The following is a 23,158-nucleotide window of genomic DNA, read 5'->3' as shown; positions in this document are numbered from 1 at the left end:
AAACTGGTCGCCTAGAGCGTTGGGAGAAAAAAGGAGGAGCAGATTTCTGGGCGTGGTAGAATATATTCAGGGCATAATGCGCAGACAGGGGTATGGTGGGGTGCGGGTACAGCGCACCCCACCATACCGCGCAATTACTTTATGCCTTGCTGTATGTCTCTCTCAAATGTCAATATGCCTTGTATACTGTTGTTCAGGTTAGTTATCATTGTTTTAGTTTACAATGGAGCCCCTAGTTCCACTCTTCATACCTCTGGTACAGTGCCTTGCGAAAGTATTCGGCCCCCTTGAACTTTGCGACCTTTTGCCACATTTCAGGCTTCAAACATAAAGATATAAAACTGTATTTTTTTGTGAAGAATCAACAACAAGTGGGACACAATCATGAAGTGGAACGACATTTATTGGATATTTCAAACTTTTTTAACAAACCAAAAACTGAAAAATTGGGCGTGCAAAATTATTCAGCCCCCTTAAGTTAATACTTTGTAGCGCCACCTTTTGCTGCGATTACAGCTGTAAGTCGCTTGGGGTATGTCTCTATCAGTTTTGCACATCGAGAGACTGAAATTTTTTCCCATTCCTCCTTGCAAAACAGCTCAAGCTCAGTGAGGTTGGATGGAGAGCATTTGTGAACAGCAGTTTTCAGTTCTTTCCACAGATTCTCAATTGGATTCAGGTCTGGACTTTGACTTGGCCATTCTAACACCTGGATATGTTTATTTTTGAACCATTCCATTGTAGATTTTGCTTTATGTTTTGGATCATTGTCTTGTTGGAAGACAAATCTCCGTCCCAGTCTCAGGTCTTTTGCAGACTCCATCAGGTTTTCTTCCAGAATGGTCCTGTATTTGGCTCCATCCATCTTCCCATCAATTTTAACCATCTTCCCTGTCCCTGCTGAAGAAAAGCAGGCCCAAACCATGATGCTGCCACCACCATGTTTGACAGTGGGGATGGTGTGTTCAGGGTGATGAGCTGTGTTGCTTTTACGCCAAACATAACGTTTTGCATTGTTGCCAAAAAGTTCAATTTTGGTTTCATCTGACCAGAGCACCTTCTTCCACATGTTTGGTGTGTCTCCCAGGTGGCTTGTGGTAAACTTTAAACAACACTTTTTATGGATATCTTTAAGAAATGGCTTTCTTCTTGCCACTCTTCCATAAAGGCCAGATTTGTGCAATATACGACTGATTGTTGTCCTATGGACAGAGTCTCCCACCTCAGCTGTAGATCTCTGCAGTTCATCCAGAGTGATCATGGGCCTCTTGGCTGCATCTCTGATCAGTCTTCTCCTTGTATGAGCTGAAAGTTTAGAGGGACGGCCAGGTCTTGGTAGATTTGCAGTGGTCTGATACTCCTTCCATTTCAATATTATCGCTTGCACAGTGCTCCTTGGGATGTTTAAAGCGTGGGAAATCTTTTTGTATCCAAATCCAGCTTTAAACTTCTTCACAACAGTATCTCGGACCTGCCTGGTGTGTTCCTTGTTCTTCATGATGCTCTCTGCGCTTTTAACTATCACAGTGCAGGTGCATTTATACGGAGACTTGATTACACACAGGTGGATTGTATTTATCATCATTAGTCATTTAGGTCAACATTGGATCATTCAGAGATCCTCAATGAACTTCTGGAGAGAGTTTGCTGCACTAAAAGTAAAGGGGCTGAATAATTTAGCACGCCCAATTTTTCAGTTTTTGATTTGTTAAAAAAGTTTGAAATATCCAATAAATGTCGTTCCACTTCATGATTGTGTCCCACTTGTTTTTGATTCTTCACAAAAAAATACAGTTTTATATCTTTATGTTTGAAGCCTGAAATGTGGCAAAAGGTCGCAAAGTTCAATGGGGCCGAATACTTTCGCAAGGCACTGTACCAGAGGTATGAAGAGTGGAACTAGGGGCTCCATTGTAAACTAAAACAATGATAACTAACCTGAACAACAGTATACAAGGCATATTTACATTTGAGAGAGACATACAGCAAGGCATAAAGTAATCGCAGGTGTTGATTGGGAGAGCTAGCTAAAACAACAGGTGAGACAACAACAGCTAATCAGCTAACACAACAACAGCAGGTGAAATGGTGATGACTAGGCAGAGAGAGTCGGATTAACTACACACAGAGCCTGAGTTCGCGGCTGGGGCCGACAGATAAAAATAAATAAACAGAACGGAGTACCGTGATTAATGGACAGTCCAGCAGGCATCAGCTATGTAGCCAAGTGATCATAGTGTCCAGGGGGCAGCAGTAGATGGAGCAAGGAAGCCGCCACTACGTTAGCACGCGGGCGACACAGTGTTTAAACTTAGTAGCCTGGGGCTAGTAGGAGCGTCTGCTCCGACGGAGGCCGGTTGAAGGCACAGCGGATGGAGTATTCATCGGCAGACCAGTCGTGGAGGTGCGGCGGGACGCCGTGTCGACAGAGAATCCAAGCCAGATGGCGAAAGAGGTATTGTAGAATTTAGTTTGCTAGCCGGGAGATGCGCCTGGCTCATGGCTAACACGGCTAACTGGTGCTAGCTTCGTGGCAGTGGCATTAGCCACTATAGCCAATTGGTAGCAGCGGTGATCCAGTGCCAAGGTCCAGTGTTTACAGCAAGGATCCGGTGGAGTATTGGGCTCTAGCCGTGTATGAGTGGGGTTCGGGTGAACAGCTGATTAGGCCGGGAGGTGGGCCTCAGGGATAGCTTAGCTAGCTGTGAAGATCAGAAGTAGTGGTCCAGGGATTACGGCAGGAATCCGGCGTTGTTGTGGAGAGACAGTCCGATACTGGTAGACTAGCGAGTATTATCCAGACTAAAAACAGGGCTGGTATCTGTGCAGAAGGTAAAAGCCGCTAGCAGTGGCTAACAATGACTAAATAGCTTGTAGCTAATTAGCTGGTTAGCTTCTGGAGGTTCTTGAATGTGTTCTAAAATTGAAAATAATAGCGATTCCGTATCACATTGGGTGAGGCAGGTTACCGGAAGGTATAATCAAATTAAAAATCGAAAAGAGATTGAAAATAAATTGAAATATATATACAAAAAATATGAAAAAATACAAAAGTACACGAGTGGACAAACAAACACGTCTTCACTGCTACGCCATCTTGGAATGAGAGGATTTGTAAATAGCACACCCAACTACCTCATCCCCATATTATTACTTACCCTCTTGCTCTTTTGCACCCCAGTATCTCTACTTGCATATCATCATCTGCACATCTATCATTCCAGTGTTAATGCTAAATTGTAATTATACGCCTCTATGACCTATTTATTGCCTACCTCCCTACTCTTCTACATTTGCACACACTGTACATAGATTTTTTTTATTGTGTTATTGACTGTACGTTTTTTATGTCTAACTCTGTGTTGTTCTTTTTGTTTTGCTTTGCTTTATCTTGGCCAGGTCGCAGTTGTAAATGAGAACTTGTTCTGAACTGGTCTACCTGGTTAAATAAAGGTGAAATAAAAATTAAATAAATAAGCTTACTGCTGCAACCTAAGTCAGTCAAAAACAGCTAACTGGGTCATTCCATAAAAATAGTGCCTTTATGTCCATGTGAAATTATGTGTGTACATTTTGATAAAACATTTAATTTAACAGTTGGATCACATACAGTGCATTCGGGAACTATTCAGACCCCTTCACTTTTTCCACATTTTGTTATGTTACAGCATTATTTTAAAATTAATTAAATACACTACCGTTCAAAAGTTTGGGGTCACTTAAAAATGTCCTTGTTTTTTAAAGAAAAGCAATGAAAGAGCTTCACAAGACCTCAACTGGCAGTTTCAATAAATAGTACCCACAACACACCAGTCTCAACGTCAACAGTGAAGAGGCGACTCCGGAATGCTGGCCTTCTAGGCAGAGTTGCAAAGAAAAAGCCATATCTCAGACTGGCCAATAAAAAGAAAAGATTAAGATGGGCAATCGAATACAGACACTGGACAGAGGAACTCTGCCTAGAAGGTCAGCATCCCGGAGTCGCTTCTTCACTGTTGACATTGAGACTGGTGTTTTGTGGGTACTATTTAATGAAGCTGCCAGTTGAGGACTTGTGAGGGGTCTGTTTCTCAAACTAGACACTCTAATGTACTTGTCCTCTTGCTCAGTTGTGCACCGGGGCCTCCCACTCATCTTTCTATTCTGGTTAGAGCCAGTTTGTGCTGTTCTGTGAAGGGAGTAGTACACAGCGTTGTACGAGATCTTCAGTTTCTTGGCAATTTCTCACATGGAATAGCCTTAATTTCTCAGAAAAAGAATAGACTGACGAGTTTCAGAAGAAAGTTCTTTGTTTCTGGTCATTTTGAGCCTGTAATCGAACCCACAAATGCTGACGCTCCAGATACTCAAATAGTCTAAAGAAGGCCAGTTTTATTTCTTCTTTAACCAGTACAAAAGTTTTTAGCTGTGCTAACATAATTGGAAACGTGCTTTCTAATGATCAATTAGCCTTTTAAAATTATAAACTTGGATTCACTAACACAACGTGCCATTGGAACGCAGGAGTGATGGTTGCTGATAATGGGCCTCTGTATGCCTATGTAGATATTCCATTAAATATCAGACTTTTCCAGCAACAATAGTTATTTACTACATTAACAATTCCTACACTGTATTTCTGATCAATTTTATCTTATTTTAATGGACAAAAAATGTTATTTCAAAAACAAGGTAATTTCTAAGTGACACCAAACTTTTGAATGGTAGTGTATATTTTTCTCTTCATCTACAGTATCTACACACAATGGCAAAGCAAAAACAGGTTTTTATACATTTTTGCAAATTTATTTAAAAAAACCAGAAATAATACATTTACATAAGTATTCAGACCCTTTACTCATTACTTTGCGGAAGCACCTTTGGCAGCGATTACAGCCTTGAGTCTTCCTGTGTATGACGCTTCAAGCTTGGCACACCTGTATTGGGGGAGAACCTCCAATACTTCTCTGCAGATCCTCTCAAACTGTCAGGTTTGATGGGGATCGTCTCTGCACAGCTATTTTCAGGTCTCTCCAGAGATGGATCTCTCTGGAGTGATAGAGGTAGATACGTATAGGGGTAAGGTGACTAGACATCAGGATATATGATAAACAGTGTAGCAGTAACGTATATATGATTGTATGTGCGTGTGTGTGTGTGTAGAGTCAGTATAAATGTACGTGCATATTATTTGTGAGTGAGCAAATGATGCAGTGTCAAATCAAATCCAATTAACTTTTATTTGCTATATACACATGGTTATTGTTTTTTTTTTAACCAAGCAAGTCAGTTAAGAACAAATTCTTATTTACAATGACAGCCTAAGAACAGTGGGTTAACTGCCTTGTTCAGGGGAAGAACAACAGATTGGTACCTTGTCAGCTCAGGGATTTAATCCGCCAACCTTTCAGTTACTGGCCCAACGCTCTAACCACTAGTCTACCTGCCGTTAGCAGATGTTAATGTGAGTGTAACGAAATGCTTGTGCTTCTAATTCCGACAGTGCAGTAATATCTAACAAGTAATCTAACAATTCCACAACAACTACTGTACCTAATACACACAAATCTAAAGGGATGGAATAATATATAAATATATGGATGAGCGATGACTGAGCAGCATAGGCAAGATGCAATAGATGGTATAAAATACAGTATATACATATGAGATTTTTTATTTATTTATTTTTATTTTACCTTTATTTAACCAGGTAGGCAAGTTGAGAACAAGTTCTCATTTACAATTGCGACCTGGCCAAGATAAAGCAAAGCTGTTCGACAGATACAACAACACAGAGTTACACATGGAGTAAAACAAACATACAGTCAATAATAAAGTATAAACAAGTCTATATACAATGTGAGCAAATGAGGTGAGAAGGGAGGTAAAGGCAAAAAAAGGCCTTGGTGGCAAGGTAAATACAATATAGAAAGTAAAACACTGGAATGGTAGTTTTGCAATGGAAGAATGTGCAAAGTAGAAATAAAAATAATGGGGTGCAAAGGAGCAAAATAAATAAATAAATTAAATACAGTTGGGAAAGAGGTAGTTGATAGGGCTAAATTATATGTGGGCTATGTACAGGTGCAGTAATCTGTGAGCTGCTCTGACAGTTGGTGCTTAAAGCTAGTGAGGGAGATAAGTGTTTCCAGTTTCAGAGATTTTTGTAGTTCGTTCCAGTCATTGGCAGCAGAGAACTGGAAAGAGAGGCGGCCAAAGAAAGAATTGGTTTTGGGGGTGACTAGAGAGATATACCTGCTGGAGCGTGTGCTACAGGTGGGAGATGCTATGGTGACCAGCGAGCTGAGATAAGGGGGGACTTTACCTAGCAGGGTCTTGTAGATGACATGGAGCCAGTGGGTTTGGCGACGAGTATGAAGCGAGGGCCAGCCAACGAGAGCGTACAGGTCGCAATGGTGGGTAGTGTATGGGGCTTTGGTGACAAAACGGATTGCACTGTGATAGACTGCATCCAGTTTGTTGAGTAGGGTATTGGAGGCTATTTTGTAAATTACATCGCCAAAGTCGAGGATTGGTAGGATGGTCAGTTTTACAAGGGTATGTTTGGCAGCATGAGTGAAGGATGCTTTGTTGCGAAATAGGAAGCCAATTCTAGATTTAACTTTGGATTGGAGATGTTTGATATGGGTCTGGAAGGAGAGTTTACAGTCTAACCAGACACCTAAGTATTTGTAGTTGTCCACGTATTCTAAGTCAGAGCCGTCCAGAGTAGTGATGTTGGACAGGCGGGTAGGTGCAGGTAGTGATCGGTTGAAGAGCATGCATTTAGTTTTACTTGTATTTAAGAGCAGTTGGAGGCCACGGAAGGAGAGTTGTATGGCATTGAAGCTTGCCTGGAGGGTTGTTAACACAGTGTCCAAAGAAGGGCCGGAAGTATACAGAATGGTGTCGTCTGCGTAGAGGTGGATCAGAGACTCACCAGCAGCAAGAGCGACCTCATTGATGTATACAGAGAAGAGAGTCGGTCCAAGAATTGAACCCTGTGGCACCCCCATAGAGACTGCCAGAGGTCCGGACAACAGACCCTCAGATTTGACACACTGAACTCTATCAGAGAAGTAGTTGGTGAACCAGGCGAGGCAATCATTTGAGAAACCAAGGCTGTTGAGTCTGCCGATGAGGATGTGGTGATTGACAGAGTCGAAAGCCTTGGCCAGATCAATGAATACGGCTGCACAGTAATGTTTCTTATCGATGGCGGTTAAGATATCGTTTAGGACCTTGAGCGTGGCTGAGGTGCACCCATGACCAGCTCTGAAACCAGATTGCATAGCAGAGAAGGTATGGTGAGATTCAAAATGGTCGGTAATCTGTTTGTTGACTTGGCTTTCGAAGACCTTAGAAAGGCATGGTAGGATAGATATAGGTCTGTAGCAGTTTGGGTCAAGAGTGTCCCCCCCTTTGAAGAGGGGGATGACCGCAGCTGCTTTCCAATCTTTGGGAATCTCAGACGACACGAAAGAGAGGTTGAACAGGCTAGTAATAGGGGTGGCAACAATTTCGGCAGATAATTTTAGAAAGAAAGGGTCCAGATTGTCTAGCCCGGCTGATTTGTAGGGGTCCAGATTTTGCAGCTCTTTCAGAACATCAGCTGAATGGATTTGGGAGAAGGAGAAATGGGGAAGGCTTGGGCGAGTTGCTGTTGGGGGTGCAGTGCTGTTGACAGGGGTAGGAGTAGCCAGGTGGAAAGCATGGCCAGCAGTAGAAAAATGCTTATTGAAATTTTCAATTATGGTGGATTTATCAGTGGTGACAGTGTTTCCTATCTTCAGTGCACTGGGCAGCTGGGAGGAGGTGTTCTTATTCTCCATGGACTTTACAGTGTCCCAGAACTTTTTGAGTTAGTGTTGCAAGAAGCAAATTTCTGCTTGAAAAAGCTAGCCTTGGCTTTTCTAACTGCCTGTGTATAATGGTTTCTAGCTTCCCTGAACAGCTGCATATCACGGGGGCTGTTCGATGCTAATGCAGAACGCCATAGGACGTTTTTGTGTTGATTAAGGGCAGTCAGGTCTGGGGAGAACCAAGGGCTATATCTGTTCCTGGTTCTAAATTTCTTGAATGGGGCATGTTTATTTAAGATGGTTAGGAAGGCATTTTTAAAAAATATCCAGGCATCCTCTACTGACGGGATGAGGTCAATATCCTTCCAGGATACCCCGGCCAGGTCGATTAGAAAGGCCTGCTCGCTGAAGTGTTTCAGGGAGCGTTTTACAGTGATGAGAGGAGGTCGTTTGACCGCTGACCCATTACGGATGCAGGCAATGAGGCAGTGATCGCTGAGATCTTGGTTGAAGACAGCAGAGGTGTATTTAGAGGGGAAGTTGGTTAGGATGATATCTAAGAGGGTGCCCGTGTTTAAGGCTTTGGGGAGGTACCTGGTAGGTTCATTGATAATTTGTGTGAGATTGAGGGCATCAAGTTTAGATTGTAGGATGGCTGGGGTGTTAAGCATGTTCCAGTTTAGGTCGCCTAGCAGCACGAGCTCTGAAGATAGATGGGGGGCAATCAGTTCACATATGGTGTCCAGAGCACAGCTGGGGGCAGAGGGTGGTCTATAGCAGGCGGCAACGGTGAGAGACTTGTTTTTAGAAAGGTGGATTTTTAAAAGTAGAAGTTCAAATTGTTTGGGTACAGATCTGGATAGTAGGACAGAACTCTGCAGGCTATCTTTGCAGTAAATTGCAACACCGCCCCCTTTGGCAGTTCTATCTTGTCTGAAAATGTTGTAGTTTGGAATTAAAATGTCTGAATTTTTGGTGGTCTTCCTAAGCCAGGATTCAGACACAGCTAGAACATCCGGGTTGGCAGAGTGTGCTAAAGCAGTGAATAGAACAAACTTAGGGAGGAGGCTTCTAATGTTAACATGCATGAAACCAAGGCTATTACGGTTACAGAAGTCGTCAAAAGAGAGCGCCTGGGGAATAGGAGTGGAGCTAGGCACTGCAGGGCCTGGATTCACCTCTACATCGCCAGAGGAACATAGGAGTAGTAGAATAAGGGTGCGACTAAAAGCAATAAGAATTGGTCGTCTAGAACGTCTGGAACAGAGAGTAAAAGGAGGTTTCTGGGGGCGATAAAATAGCATCAAGGTATAATGTACAGACAAAGGTAAGGTAGGATGTGAATACAGTGGAGGTAAACCTAGGTATTGAGTGATGAAGAGAGAGATATTGTCTCTAGAAACATCATTGAAACCAGGAGATGTCATTGCATGTGTGGGTGGTGGAACTAATAGGTTGGATAAGGTATAGTGAGCAGGACTAGAGGCTCTACAGTGAAATAAGCCAATAAACACTAACCAGAACAGCAATGGACAAGACATATTGACATTAAGGAGAGGCATGCTTAGTCGAGTGATCAAAAGGGTCCAGTGAGTGGAGAGGTTGGTTTAGGGTCACGGCGATTTAGACAGCTAGCCAAGCCAACCGGTAGCAAGCTAGCATAGGATGGAGTCTGTTGTTAGCCACCTCTTGCGTTCGGTCAGTAGATTAGTGGGGTTCCGTGTGGTAGAGGTGATTAATCCAAATCACACAACAACAAAAATAAGAACAATAGATATAGTTATAGAGGCCCGAGAAGAAAACATAATAATTCAAATAAATAAATTGTCCGATTGTCTATTCAGATAGCAGCCGGAAAGACAGCTAACGGTTAGCGGGCCGCAGATGGGCGTTCCGGTAACGTCGCAACAGAGGAGCCAGCCGGATCTCCTTCAGGTAGATAACGTCGGCAGTCCGGTTGTGAAGGCCCGGTGGGGCTCCGCGTAGGCAGTGAAACGGGTCCGGATAGGTGACTGCAGCCCAGGAGTGAATGATGGAACTCAGGCGTGATTGACGGAGCTGGCTAGCACCGGAACAATCGATGTTTGCTCCGGAATCGACGAAAGCCGACTGTCACACGGATAGCAGCTAGCTAGCTGTGAGATCCGGGTATGAATGTCCAGAGAGCAGTTGAAATCCAGGGACATGGAGAGAAAAATTGGTCCGGTATGTTCCGTTCCGAGCCGCGCTGCGCCGTACAAAACTGGCGATAGATTTTCGATAGATTTTCGAACTAAAGGACAGCCGATGACCACAAACCGTGGTTAGCTTCTGATTAGCTTCTGGGCTAGCTCCTGGCTAGCTTCTGGCTAGTTTCTGGCCAGCCTCCTGGAGTTTCTGGCTAGCTTCCTGAAGGATTGCAGATCTGAGGTAAATAATACTTTTTTATAAATATAAAGATGAGTAATGTAAGATATGTAAACATTATTAACGTGGCATTATTTAAAGTGACTAGTGATACATTTATTAAAGTGGTAAAAGATTTGAGTCTGTATGTAGGCAGCAGGCTCTCTGTGTTAGTGATGGCTGTTTAACAGTCTGATGGCCTTGAGATAGAAGCTGTTTTTCAGTCTCTCGGTTCCAGATTTGAAGCACCTGTACTGACCTCGCCTTCTGGATGGTAGCGGGGTGAACAGGCAGTGGCTCGGGTGGTTGTTGTCCTTGATTATCTTTTTGGCCTTCCTGTGACATCGGGTGCTGTTGTAGGTAGTTTGCCCCCAGTGATGCGTTGTGCAGACCACACCACCCTCTGGAGAGCATTACGGTTGAGGGCGGTGCAGTTGCCGTACCAGGCGGTGACACAGCCCGACAGGATGCTCTCAAGTCTGCATCTGTAAACGTTTGTAAGGGTTTTAGGTGACAAGCCAAATATCTTCAGCCTCCTGAGGTTGAAGAGGCGATGTTGTGCCTTCTTCACCACACTGTCCGTATGGGTGGACCATTTCAGTTTGTCCGTGATGTGTAGGCAGAGAAACTTAAAAATATCCACCTTCTCCACTGCTGTCCCTTCGATGTGGATAGGGGGGTGCTCCCTCTGTTGTTTCCTGAAGTCCACGATCATCTCCTTTATTTTGTTGATGTTGAGTGACAGGTTGTTTTCCTGACACCACACTCCAAGTGCCCTCACCTCCTCCCTGTAGGCTGTCTCGTCGTTGTTGGTAATCAAGCTCACTACTATTGTGTCGTCTGCAAACTTGATGATCGAGTTGGAGGCATGCATGGCCACGCAGTCATGGGTGAACAGGGAGTACAGGAGGGGGGTGAGCACGCACCCTTGTGGGGCCCCAGTGTTGAGGGTCAGCAGAGTGGAGATGTTGTTTCCTACCTTCACCACCTGGGTGGGGTTGAGACCCAGGGCCTCAAATTTAATGATGAGCTTGAAGGGTACTAAGTGGTTGAATGCCGAGCAGTCAATGAACAGAATTCTTATATACAGTGCCTTGCGAAAGTATTCGGCCCCCTTGAACTTTGCGACCTTTTGCCACATTTCAGGCTTCAAACATAAAGATATAAAACTGTATTTTTTTGTGAAGAATCAAAAACAAGTGGGACACAATCATGAAGTGGAACGACATTTATTGGATATTTCAAACTTTTTTAACATCAAAAACTGAAAAATTGGGCGTGCAAAATTATTCAGCCCCTTTACTTTCAGTGCAGCAAACTCTCTCCAGAAGTTCAGTGAGGATCTCTGAATGATCCAATGTTGACCTAAATGACTAATGATGATAAATACAATCCACCTGTGTGTAATCAAGTCTCCGTATAAATGCACCTGCACTGTGATAGTCTCAGAGGTCCGTTAAAAGCGCAGAGAGCATCATGAAGAACAAGGAACACACCAGGCAGGTCCGAGATACTGTTGTGAAGAAGTTTAAAGCCGGATTTGGATACAAAAAGATTTCCCAAGCTTTAAACATCCCAAGGAGCACTGTGCAAGCGATAATATTGAAATGGAAGGAGTATCAGACCACTGCAAATCTACCAAGACCTGGCCGTCCCTCAAAACTTTCAGCTCATACAAGGAGAAGACTGATCAGAGATGCAGCCAAGAGGCCCATGATCACTCTGGATGAACTGCAGAGATCTACAGCTGAGGTGGGAGACTCTGTCCATAGGACAACAATCAGTCGTATATTGCACAAATCTGGCCTTTATGGAAGAGTGGCAAGAAGAAAGTCATTTCTTAAAGATATCCATAAAAAGTGCTGTTTAAAGTTTGCCACAAGCCACCTGGGAGACACACCAAACATGTGGAAGAAGGTGCTCTGGTCAGATGAAACCAAAATTGAACTTTTTGGCAACAATGCAAAACGTTATGTTTGGCGTAAAAGCAACACAGCTCATCACCCTGAACACACCATCCCCACTGTCAAACATGGTGGTGCAGCATCATGGTTTGGGTCTGCTTTTCTTCAGCAGGGACAGGGAAGATGGTTAAAATTGATGGGAAGATGGATGGAGCCAAATACAGGACCATTCTGGAAGAAAACCTGATGGAGTCTGCAAAAGACCTGAGACTGGGACGGAGATTTGTCTTCCAACAAGACAATGATCCAAAACATAAAGCAAAATCTACAATGGAATGGTTCAAAAATAAACATATCCAGGTATTAGAATGGCCAAGTCAAAGTCCAGACCTGAATCCAATTGAGAATCTGTGGAAAGAACTGAAAACTGCTGTTCACAAATGCTCTCCATCCAACCTCACTGAGCTCGAGCTGTTTTGCAAGGAGGAATGGGAAAAAATGTCAGTCTCTCGATGTGCAAAACTGATAGAGACATACCCCAAGCGACTTACAGCTGTAATCGCAGCAAAAGGTGGCGCTACAAAGTATTAACTTAAGGGGGCTGAATAATTTTGCACGCCCAATTTTTCCGTTTTTGATTTGTTAAAAAAGTTTGAAATATCCAATAAATGTCGTTCCACTTCATGATTGTGTCCCACTTGTTGTTGATTCTTCACAAAAAAATACAGTTTTATATCTTTATGTTTGAAGCCTGAAATGTGGCAAAAGGTTGCAAAGTTCAAGGGGGCCGGATACTTTCGCAAGGCACTGTAGGTATTCTTCTTGTCAAGACGGGATAGTGCATTGTGCAGTGTGATGTACTGGTACACCGCCTAATATAGAGGTCCTGGATAGCAGGGAGCTCAACCCCAGTGATGTATTGGGCTGTCCGCACCACCGTCTGTAGTGCCATGCGACTGAGGGTGGTGCTATTGCCATTCCGAGCAGTGATGCAGCCAGTCAACATGCTCTCAATGGTACAGCTGTATGACTTTTTTCTATTTCATTTTTTATTTCACCTTTATTTAACCAGGTAGGCCAGTTGAGAACAAATTCTCATTTACAACTGTGACCTGGCCAAGATAAAGCAAAGCAGTGCGTCAAAAACAACAACACAGAGTTACACATAAACAAATGTACAGTCAATATCACAATAGAAAAATCTATGTACAGTGTGTGCAAATGTAGAAGAGTAGGGAGGTAAGGCAATAAATAAGCCATTGAGGCAAAATAATTACAATGTAGCATTAACACTGGAGTGATAGATGATGTACAAGTAGAGATACTGGGGTGCAAAGGATAAATAACAATATGGGGATGAGGTAGTTTGGTGTGCTATTTACAGATTGGCTGTGTACAGGTACAGTGCTCTGACAGCTGATGCTTAAAGTTAGAGATGGAGATATGAGACTCCAGCTTCAGTGATTTTTGCAATTTGTTCCAGTCATTGGCAGCAGAGAACTGGAAGGAAAGGCGGCCAAAGGAAGTGTTGGCTTTGGGGATGACCAGTGAAATATACCTGCTGGAGCGCCTGCTACGGGTGGGTGTTGCTATGGTGACCAGTGAGCTGAGATAAGGCGGGGCTTTACCCAGCAAAGACTTATAGATGACCTGGAGCCAGTGGGTTTGGCGACAAATATGTAGTGAGGGCCAGCCAACGAGAGCATACAGGTGGCAGTGGTGGGCAGTATATGGGGCATTGGTGACAAAACAGATGGCACTGTGATAGACTACATTCAGTTTGCTGAGTAGAGTGTTGGAGGCTATTTTGTAAATGAAATCGCCGAAGTCAAGGATCGGTAAGATAGTCAGTTTTACGAGGGTATGTTTGGCAGAATGAGTGAAGGAGGCTTTGTTGCAAAATAGGAAGCCGATTCTAGATTTAATTTTGGATTAGAGATGCTTAATGTGAGTCTGGAAGAAGAGTTTACAGTCTAACCAGACACCTACGTATTGTAAGGAATGACGCTGGAGATGAGAAGCAGGTACGGGGAGTCAAACATTTAATCTGGAACAGACATAGAACAAGACAGGAACAGCGTAAGCACACGGGTAACACGGGCATATGACAAACAATGCAGCAGCGGGGAACAGAGCAGGGAACTGACAAATATAGGGGAGGAAATAAACAGATGAATGAGTGAGTCCAGGTGAGTCCAATATCGCTGAAGCGTGTGACGAGGGAAGGCAGGTGTGCATAAATGATGGTGGCAGGAGTGCGTAATGCAGGGCAGTCTGGCGCCCTCGAGCGCCAGGGGGGAAAAGCGGGAGCAGGCGTGACAGGTATTTGTAGTTGTCCACATATTCTAAGTCAGAACCGTCCAGAGTAGTGATGCTAGTCGGGTGTGTGGGTGCGGGCAACAATCGGTTGAAGAGCATGCATTTAGTTTTACTAGCATTTAAAAGCAGTTGGAGGCCGCGGAAGGGGTGTTGTATGGCATTGAAGCTCGTTTGGAGGTTTGTTAACACAGTGTCCAAAGATGGGCTAGATGTACACAGATTGGTGTCGTCTGCGTAGAGGTGGATCAGAGAATCACCAGCAATAAGAGCGACATCATTGATATGTACAAAGAATAGAGTCGGCAAGAGGGGAAAGAGGTGCAGCCTTGTTCACGACTGTGCGTGTGTGTGGACAATTTTAAGTATTAGTGATTTAGACACTGAGGAACTTGAAGCTCTCGACCCGCTCCACTGCAGCCCCGCCGATGTGGATGGAGGCATCTTCGCCCCGTTTCCTGCAGTCCACGATCAGCTACTTGGTCTTACTAACGTTGAGGGGAAGGGTTTGATCCGGCACCACACTGCCAGGTCACTGAACTCCTCTGTGTAGGCTATCTCATCATCGCCGGTGCGTGGCCACACAGTTGTGCGAGTTGTGCGTGGCCATACAGTCGTGGGTGAACAGGGAGTACAGGAAGTGACTAAGCACACACCCCTGTTGGGCCCCCGTGCTGAGGATTAGCATGGCTGAGGTGATGTTGCCTACACTCACCACCTGGGGTCAGCCCGTCAGGAAGTCTAGGATCTAGTTACAGAGGGAAGTGTTCAGTCCCAGGGTCCTAAGCTTGGTGATGAGCTTGGAAGGGACAATGGTGTTGAACACTGAGCTGTAGTCAGTGAACTGTATTCTCACATATGTATTCCTGTTATCCAGGTGGGTAAGAGCAATGTGGAGTGCAATTGAGATTGTGTTGTTTATGGGCCTGTTGGGGTGGTGTACAAATTGGAGTGGGTCTAGGGTGTCTGGGATGATGGAGTTGATGTGAGCCATAACCAGCCTCTCAAAGCACTTCATGTTTACAGTTGTGAGTGCTACATGGCGGTAGTCATTGTGGCAATATGCCTTAGAGTTCTTGGGAACAGGAATGATGGTAGTCATCTTAAAAGATGTGGGAATTACTGTCTGGGACAAGGAGAGGTTGAAAATTACTGTGAATATGCCTGCCAGGTGTTCTGAGAATGCTCTGAGAACACGCACTGGAATACTGTCAGGCCCTCTGGACTTGCGAGTGTTGATCTGATTAAAGACCTTACTCAAATCGGCCTCGGAGAGTGAGATTAACCAGTCCTCTGGGTCGGTGGCGTCCTTTACACCCGGCACGATGTTGTTATTGTCGGAGAGTGCATAAAATGCATTGAGTTCGTCTGGAAGAGAGTCATCGTTGGGCAGATCACAGCTGAGTCTTCATTTGTAATCTGTAATGGACTGTAGCCCTTGCGACAGAGCCTCAGTAATATGATTCTACCTTATTGCCACAGTTTATTGTCCTTTGGCTTGTTTGATGACTCTGCGGAGATCATAGCACTTGTTCTTGTCCTCAGCCGTAGCCTCAGGGTTGTCTGTGATAGCCCTGTCTGTGGTAGCCCTGTCTTTTAGTTTAGAGCCAACCTCTGTGTCAATCCAGGCCTTTTGATTGGGGAAAGCAGCAAACCTCGACTTCGCCAAAGCATTTCCTAATGAAGCTGGTGATGGAGGTGGTTAGCTCATCGATGTTATCAGCCGAGTCTCAAAACATTTTCCAATCAGCGCTAGTAAAGCAGTCCTATAACATAATCTCTGATACTGCTGACCATTTCTCGATGGAGAGAGTCACAGGTACTTCTTGTTTGAGCTTCTGGAAGCAGGAGTACGGAGTTATGATCTGATTTGCCAAATGGACGAGGAAGGGCCTTGTATGCTTGCTTGTGGGTTGAATAACAGTGGTCTAGGACTTTATCACCCTTCGTGGCGAAGGAGATGTGTTGATGGAAGTTGACGCAGAATTTAAATCGCCAGCAACCAGAAAAGCAGCCTCCGGACGTAAGTTTTCCTGCTTGTTTATAGCCTCATACAGTTCGTTAAATGCCAGCTTGTTATTTTTCTTGCCCTGAGGTGGAATTTATGCAACAGTCACGATAACAGCTGAAAACTCCCTCGGGAGTTAGAAGGGCATTTGTCCATCTCATCTCAGTACGGCGCCATACGTGCTTTGGCAGAGAGGCAACGTCAGCATAGCCAACAACTTCCCATGCTTTGGTAAACAGCTGAGGGATGGGGGTGGAGAAATGTTACCACTCTCCAATTCATTGATCGAGCTATGGATGCAATAACTGACAATAACTAAATGAGATCAAAATTATAGTTTTAACCATGTTTTGAAGCTATACCACGGTTTTTTGTTTTTTTTACAATTGAATTGTCTTCAAACGATAGAGTAAAACAAGCTGAAACACGATATCTAAGTATGTGGACACCCCCTCAAATTAGTGGATTCTGCTATTTCAGCCACACCAGTCGCTGACAGGTTTATAAAAAAAAGCACACAGCCATGCAATCACCATAGACAAACATTGTCAGTAGATTAGCCTTACTGGAGAGCTCAGTGACATTCAACGTAGCACCGTCATAGGATGTCACCTTTCTTCAAGTCAGTTAGTCAAATTTCTACCCTGCTAGCGCTGCCCCGGTCAACTGAAAGTGCTGTTATTGTGAAGTGGAAACGTCTAGGAGCAACAACGGCTCAGCCGTGGAGTGGTCACACAAGCTCACGGGACTGCCAAGTGCTGAAGCATGTAGCGCGTAAAAATCGTCTGTCCTCGGTTGCAACACATTTCCATGGCCAAGCAGCTGCCCACAAGCCTATGATCACCATACATAATGCCAAGCGTCGGCTGGAGTAATGTAAAGTTCGACGCCATAGGACTCTTGATCAGTGGAAACGCATTCTCTGAAGTAATAAACCACGCTCCACCATCTGGCAGTAAGACGGACAAATCTGGGTTTGGTGGATGCCAGGAAAACACTACTTACCCAAATACATAGTACCAACTGTAAAGTTTGGTAGAGGAGGAATAAAGAGCTAGGACCTTTAGTTCCAGTGAAGGGAAATCTTAACGCTACAGCATACAATGACATTCTAGATGAGTCTGTGCTTCCAACTTTGTGGCAATAGTTTGGGGAAGGCCCTTTCCTGTTTCAGCATGACAATGCCCCCGTGCACAAAGCGAGGTCCATACAGAAATGGATTGTCGAGATTGGTGTGGAAGAACTTAACTGACCTGCACAGAGCCCTGACTTCAACCCCATCGAACACCTTTGGGATGAATAGGAATGCCAGTTACGAGCCAGGCCTAATCTCCCAACATCAGTGCCCGACCTCACTAATGCTCGTGTCTAAATGCAGAATATTTCCCCGCAGAAAAATTCCAACTTCTAATGGAAAGCCTTCCAGGAGAGTGGAGGCTGTTATAGCAGCAAAGGGAGGACCAACTCCATATTAATTCTCATGATTTTGGAATGAGATGTTCGATGAGCAGGTGTCCACATAGTTTTGGTCATGTAGTGTATTTTGGGTTCTGATGGGGAAGGACAGTTGAACTAAGCTCATGAAGCATTTCAAAGTGATATTCTTCAACAATCAATGGCTCAAGAATCAAAGTCCAAAAATGTATGTACCAATCCTGGTATGTCTCTTTAAGTTTCTCAGGGCACAGGAATATAAATGCCAGTTAAGCCCTGTCCGCTTAGCTTAATGTCACCGGAGTCTTCTGAGAGATACTTTCTCTATACACTGTGGACCCCATGCGCCACCTTTAAAAGGGCAATCACTTCTAATCACATTTCAAAGGGCAATGGTCTCTTTCCTTCTTTCACCCTGACTGGTCCACTGTGAGGACGGGCAACCACCGCATAGCCCTTTCCTGCAGTCAAATAACCTAGTGGCCTCATGGGTGGAATGTTATAAATAGTTTTCATAATTAATAAACGTTTAGTCCGTTTCTTCTGTTGTTTCTATGTTAAACGGGTTTTGTTATATTTCAGTCTTCTGTGATGTATAGAAAGTGTAATATTGGGATGCGAATTCAACTCTATTTCTGACATCGTACATGTCTTCCTTTTTTTAAGCCCATAACCATGTGTGTGAGGTGTATACTTTTGTTTCTTGGTAGACTTGTTTAAGACTACCAAGAAACACTTTGTGTGACCCTGATTTAGCCCACTGCAGTAGAAGGTTAATACATTGTCACGTTCTGACCTCTATTTCTGTTGTTTTGTATTTATTTAGTATGGTCAGGGCGTGAGTTGGGTGGGCAGTCTATGTTTGTTTTTCTATGTTTTGGGGCATTTCTATGTTTTCGGCCTAGTATGGTTCTCAATCAGAGGCAGGTGTCATTAGTTGTCTCTGATTGAGAATCATACTTAGGTAGCCTGGGTTTCACTGTGTGTTTGTGGGTGATTGTTCCTGTCACTGTGTTTGTCGTCACAGGATAGGACTGGTTTGCGTTCTCACTTTTCTTGTTTTCGTTAGTTTGTTCATGTGTAGTGATTTATTAAAATATGAATAACCACCACGCTGCGCTTTGGTCCGCTTCTCTTCCTCCTACAGACGAACGCCCTTACAGAATCACCCACCTACCAAGGACCAAGCGGCGTGGTAAACAGAGGCTGCAGCAACAGCAGCAGCAGGAGAAGCGACTGGTGCAGCAGGAGCAACAGCAGCAGCAGCAAAGGCAGCAGCAGGAGGAGCAACAGCAGCAGCAGCAGAAGCAGCAGTGGGAGAGGCTGCACTACTTGGAGAGATGGACTTGGGAGGAGATTCTAGACGGGAAAGGACCCTGGGCAGAGCCAGGAGAATATTGCCGCCCCAAGGCCGAGCTGGAGGCAGCAAAAGCAGAGAGGCGGCATTATGAGGAACTAGCACGGCAGAGCGGATGGAAGCCCGAGAGTCACCCCCAAAAATTTCTTGGGGGGGGGGGCACAGGGGGAGTGTGGCAGAGTCAGGAGTCAGACCTGAGCCAACTCCCCCCGTTTATCGTGAGGAGCCAAGGAGGAGCTCAGAACCAGAGCTGGTGTTGGAGGTGAGCGAAGCAGAGACTGTGAAGGAGTTAATGGGGAAATTGGAGGAGAGTGATATGAGGGACTTGCTGGTTTGGTGCATGAGGCACGACATTCGCCCGACGGAGCGTGTCAGGGATTTAATGGCACCGGGGTCAGCTCTCCATACTCATCCTGAGGTGCGTGCGAGGGGTCTGGTGAAGACTGTGCCAGCCTCACGCACCAGGCCTCCTGTGCATCTCCCTAGCCTTGCACGTCCTGTGCCATCTCAGCACTACAGTGCTCCTAGCAGTGCTAACTGTGGCGGGCGTGGTGCTGGTCAGGCACCGTGTTATGCAGTTGTGCGCACGGTGTCCCCAGTACGCGTGCTTAGCCCAGTGCGCTACATCCCAGCTCCCCACATCTGCCGGGCTAGGGTGAAGATCCAGCCAGGGCGGTTGGTGCCAGCCCTGCCCTCAAGATCTCCAGTACGCCTTCACGGTCCGGTCTATCCGTCACCACCTCCACGCACCAGCCCTCCGGTGGCAGCCCCCCGTACCAGGCTGTCTCTCCGGCCCATCCTTACAGGGGCTTCCTCCTCTCCAGCGCTGCCGGAGCCTCCCACCTGTCCGGCGCCTCTGCCGGAACCTCTCGCCTGTCCGGCGCCGCTGACAGAGCCTCCCGCCTGTCCGGCGCGACCGGAGCCTCCCGCCTGTCCGGCGCCTCTGCCGGAGCCTCCCGCCTGTCCGGCGCCTCTGCCGGAGCCTACCGCCTGTCCGGCGCCTCTGCCGGAGCCTCCCGCCTGTCCGGCGCCTCTGCCGGAGCCTCCCGCCTGTCCGGCGCCTCTGCCGGAGCCTCCCGCCTGTCCGGCGCCGGAGCCTCCCGCCTGTCCGGCGCCGCTGCCGGAGTCTCCCGCCTCTCCGGCGCTACCAGGGCCTTCCTTTTCTCCAGCGTTGCCGGAGCTTCCCGTCTGCCCAGCGCCAGCTGAGCTTCCCGTCTGCCCAGCGCCAGCTGAGCTTCCCGTCTGCCCAGCGCCAGCTGAGCTTCCCGTCTGCCCAGCGCCAGCTGAGCTTCCCGTCTGCCCAGCGCCGCCAACGCCGCCCGTCTGCCCAGCGCCGCCAGCGCCGCCCGTCTGCCCAGCGCCGCCAGCGCCGCCCGTCTGCCCGGAGCCGCCAGCGCCGCCCGTCTGCCAGGAGCCGCCAGTGCCGCCCGTCAGCCAGGGGCCGCCAGTGCCGCCCGTCAGCCAGGGGCCGCCAGTGCCGCCCGTCAGCCAGGGGCCGCCAGTGCCGCCAGTCAGCCAGGGGCCGCCAGGGGCCGCCAGTCAGCCAGGGGCCGCCAGTCAGCCAGGGGCCGCCAGTGCCGCCAGTCAGCCAGGTGCCGCCAGTCAGCCAGGGGCCGCCAGTGCCGCCAGTCAGCCAGGGGCCGCCAGTGCCGCCAGTAAGCCAGGGGCCGCCAGTAAGCCAGGGGCCGCCAGTGCCGCCAGTCAGCCAGGGGCCGCAAGTAAGCCAGGGGCCGCCAGTGCCGTCAGTCAGCCAGGGGCCGCCCGAGCAGCTGCCCCTCTGTCCCGAGCAGCTGCCGCCCCTCTGTCCCGAGCTGCTATCGCCCCTCTGTCCCGAGCTGCAATCGCCCCTCTGTCCCGAGCTGCTATCGCCCCTCTGTCCCGAGCAGTTGTCCCTCTGTCCCGAGCAGCTGCTTCACCTCTGTCCCGAGCTGCCCCTCTGTCCCGAGCAGCCCCTCTGTCCAGTGGGGTCATTGAGAGGGGTGGTCATGGTGAGTAAGCCAGGGAGGCGGACAATAAGGCGGACTAAGACAATGGTGAAGTGGGGTCCGCGTCCCGCGCCAGAGCCGCCACCGCGGACAGACGCCCACCCAGACCCTCCCCTATAGGTCAAGGTTTTGCGGCCGGAGTCCGCACCTTTGGGGGGGGGGTACTGTCACGTTCTGACCTCTATTTCTGTTGTTTTGTATTTATTTAGTATGGTCAGGGCGTGAGTTGGGTGGGCAGTCTGTTTGTTTTTCTATGTTTTGGGGCATTTCTATGTTTTCGGCCTAGTATGGTTCTCAATCAGAGGCAGGTGTCATTAGTTGTCTCTGATTGAGAATCATACTTAGGTAGCCTGGGTTTCACTGTGTGTTTGTGGGTGATTGTTCCTGTCACTGTGTTTGTCGTCACAGGATAGGACTGGTTTGCGTTCTCACTTTTCTTGTTTTCGTTAGTTTGTTCATGTGTAGTGATTTATTAAAATATGAATAACCACCACGCTGCGCTTTGGTCCGCTTCTCTTCCTCCTACAGACGAACGCCCTTACATACATTATCTGATTTTTAAGGACAATGTCACCTGCACATGGCTACACTCGCATTAACATCTGCTAACCATGTGTATGTGACAAATAAAATTTTATTTGATTTTGGGTTGTTCCATGAATAGAGTGCCCTCAGACATTATGTGTGTGAATTGTAATAAAACACTCAACGTAACAGTTGGATCACACACTGTACATCTATGCTCTAACTCAGTGTCTCCCAATCTCAGTCCTGTGGACTGAAACCCATCGGTTTCTGAGACCAATCAGAGAGGTCAGAATCTGTTCGCATACTCAGAGTCAGGGAGGAAAGAACACAGACTTGGAGAAGAAACATAAGTGGGCATGGCGTTTGGCCGGAGCGATGTGGATGGGTAGCCAGGCAAGTTTTTAACCCACTTAACCCCAAGATTTTCCCATGTTTTCTCCATCATTGTAAAGCCCTAGTTATTTAGCTGCTTTGGGAAAGTAATTTCTGAAGATATGTGCTTAAGTAATGTCATTAGAAATTAATTTACTTTTGTAACTCAAGTTTAAGGTCAACAGTGTAACATGACCTGAACTCTCATTTTAACATGGTAAAACTATTATTTTGAAAAAAAAAATGATAACATTGAACCTGTAATAGTCAAATCATAGTGTAAAAACAGGTGAGTTGGTTTTACACTTTTAGGCCATTTTCTGGTGTTTTGAGGTTGGAAACTGAGTGTCGAGCATACCATGTCAACCCTGTTACCCATAGATAGATATGCTAGAAATGTTTTAAGTTCTAAAATGTCACTTTTAACTTTATTGGTATTCAACCCCCTGAGTCAATGCATTTTATAATCATTGCTGGCAGTGATTACAGCTGTGAATCTTTCTGGGTAAGTCTGTAAGAGCTTTGCACACCTGGATTGTGCAATATTTGCACATTATTCTAAAAAATAATCTTCAAGCATTGTCAAGTTGGTTGTTGATCATTGCTAGACAGTCATTTTCAGGTCTTTCCATAGATTTTCAAGCCGATTTAATTCAAAACTGTAACTAGTCATGAACATTCAATCTTGTCTTGGTAAGCAACTCCAGCGTATATTTGGCCTTGTGTTTTAGGTTACTGTCCTGCTGAAAGGTGAATTTGTCTCCCAGTGTCTGTTGGAAGGCAGACTGAACCAGGTTTTCCTCTAGGATTTTGCTTGTGCTTAGCTCCATTCTGTTTATTTTGATCATTAAAAAAACTCTCTAGTCCTTGCTGATGACAAGCAAAACCATAACACCACCATACTTGGAAATATGAAGAGTGGTGTTCAGTGATGTGTTGTGTTGGATTTGCACCAAACATAACACATTGTATTCAGGACATAAAATTAATTTCTTTGCCAAATGTTTTGCAGTTCTACTTTAGCGCCTTATTGTAAACAGGATGCATGTTTTGAAATATTTGTATTTTGTACTGGCTTCCTTATTTTC

The 23,158-nt window shown here is 46.1% G+C and overlaps 1 protein-coding gene across 3 annotated transcripts in view; it reads right to left on the bottom strand.

Annotated features, from left to right (window-relative positions):
• Nucleotides 1-23,158, bottom strand: part of si:dkey-178k16.1 (band 4.1-like protein 1) — a 119,547-nt gene that overhangs the window by 55,342 nt on the left and 41,047 nt on the right. The window lies entirely within an intron of this gene.

The sequence above is a fragment of the Oncorhynchus mykiss genome, chromosome 9 (genome assembly GCF_057628025.1).
Source record: "Oncorhynchus mykiss isolate SJ-2025 chromosome 9, ASM5762802v1, whole genome shotgun sequence".
In the NCBI taxonomy this organism is placed as follows: Eukaryota; Metazoa; Chordata; class Actinopteri; order Salmoniformes; family Salmonidae; genus Oncorhynchus; species Oncorhynchus mykiss.
Note: the sequence above shows the minus strand (reverse complement) of the source record. Positions and strands in the feature narration are given on the sequence as shown.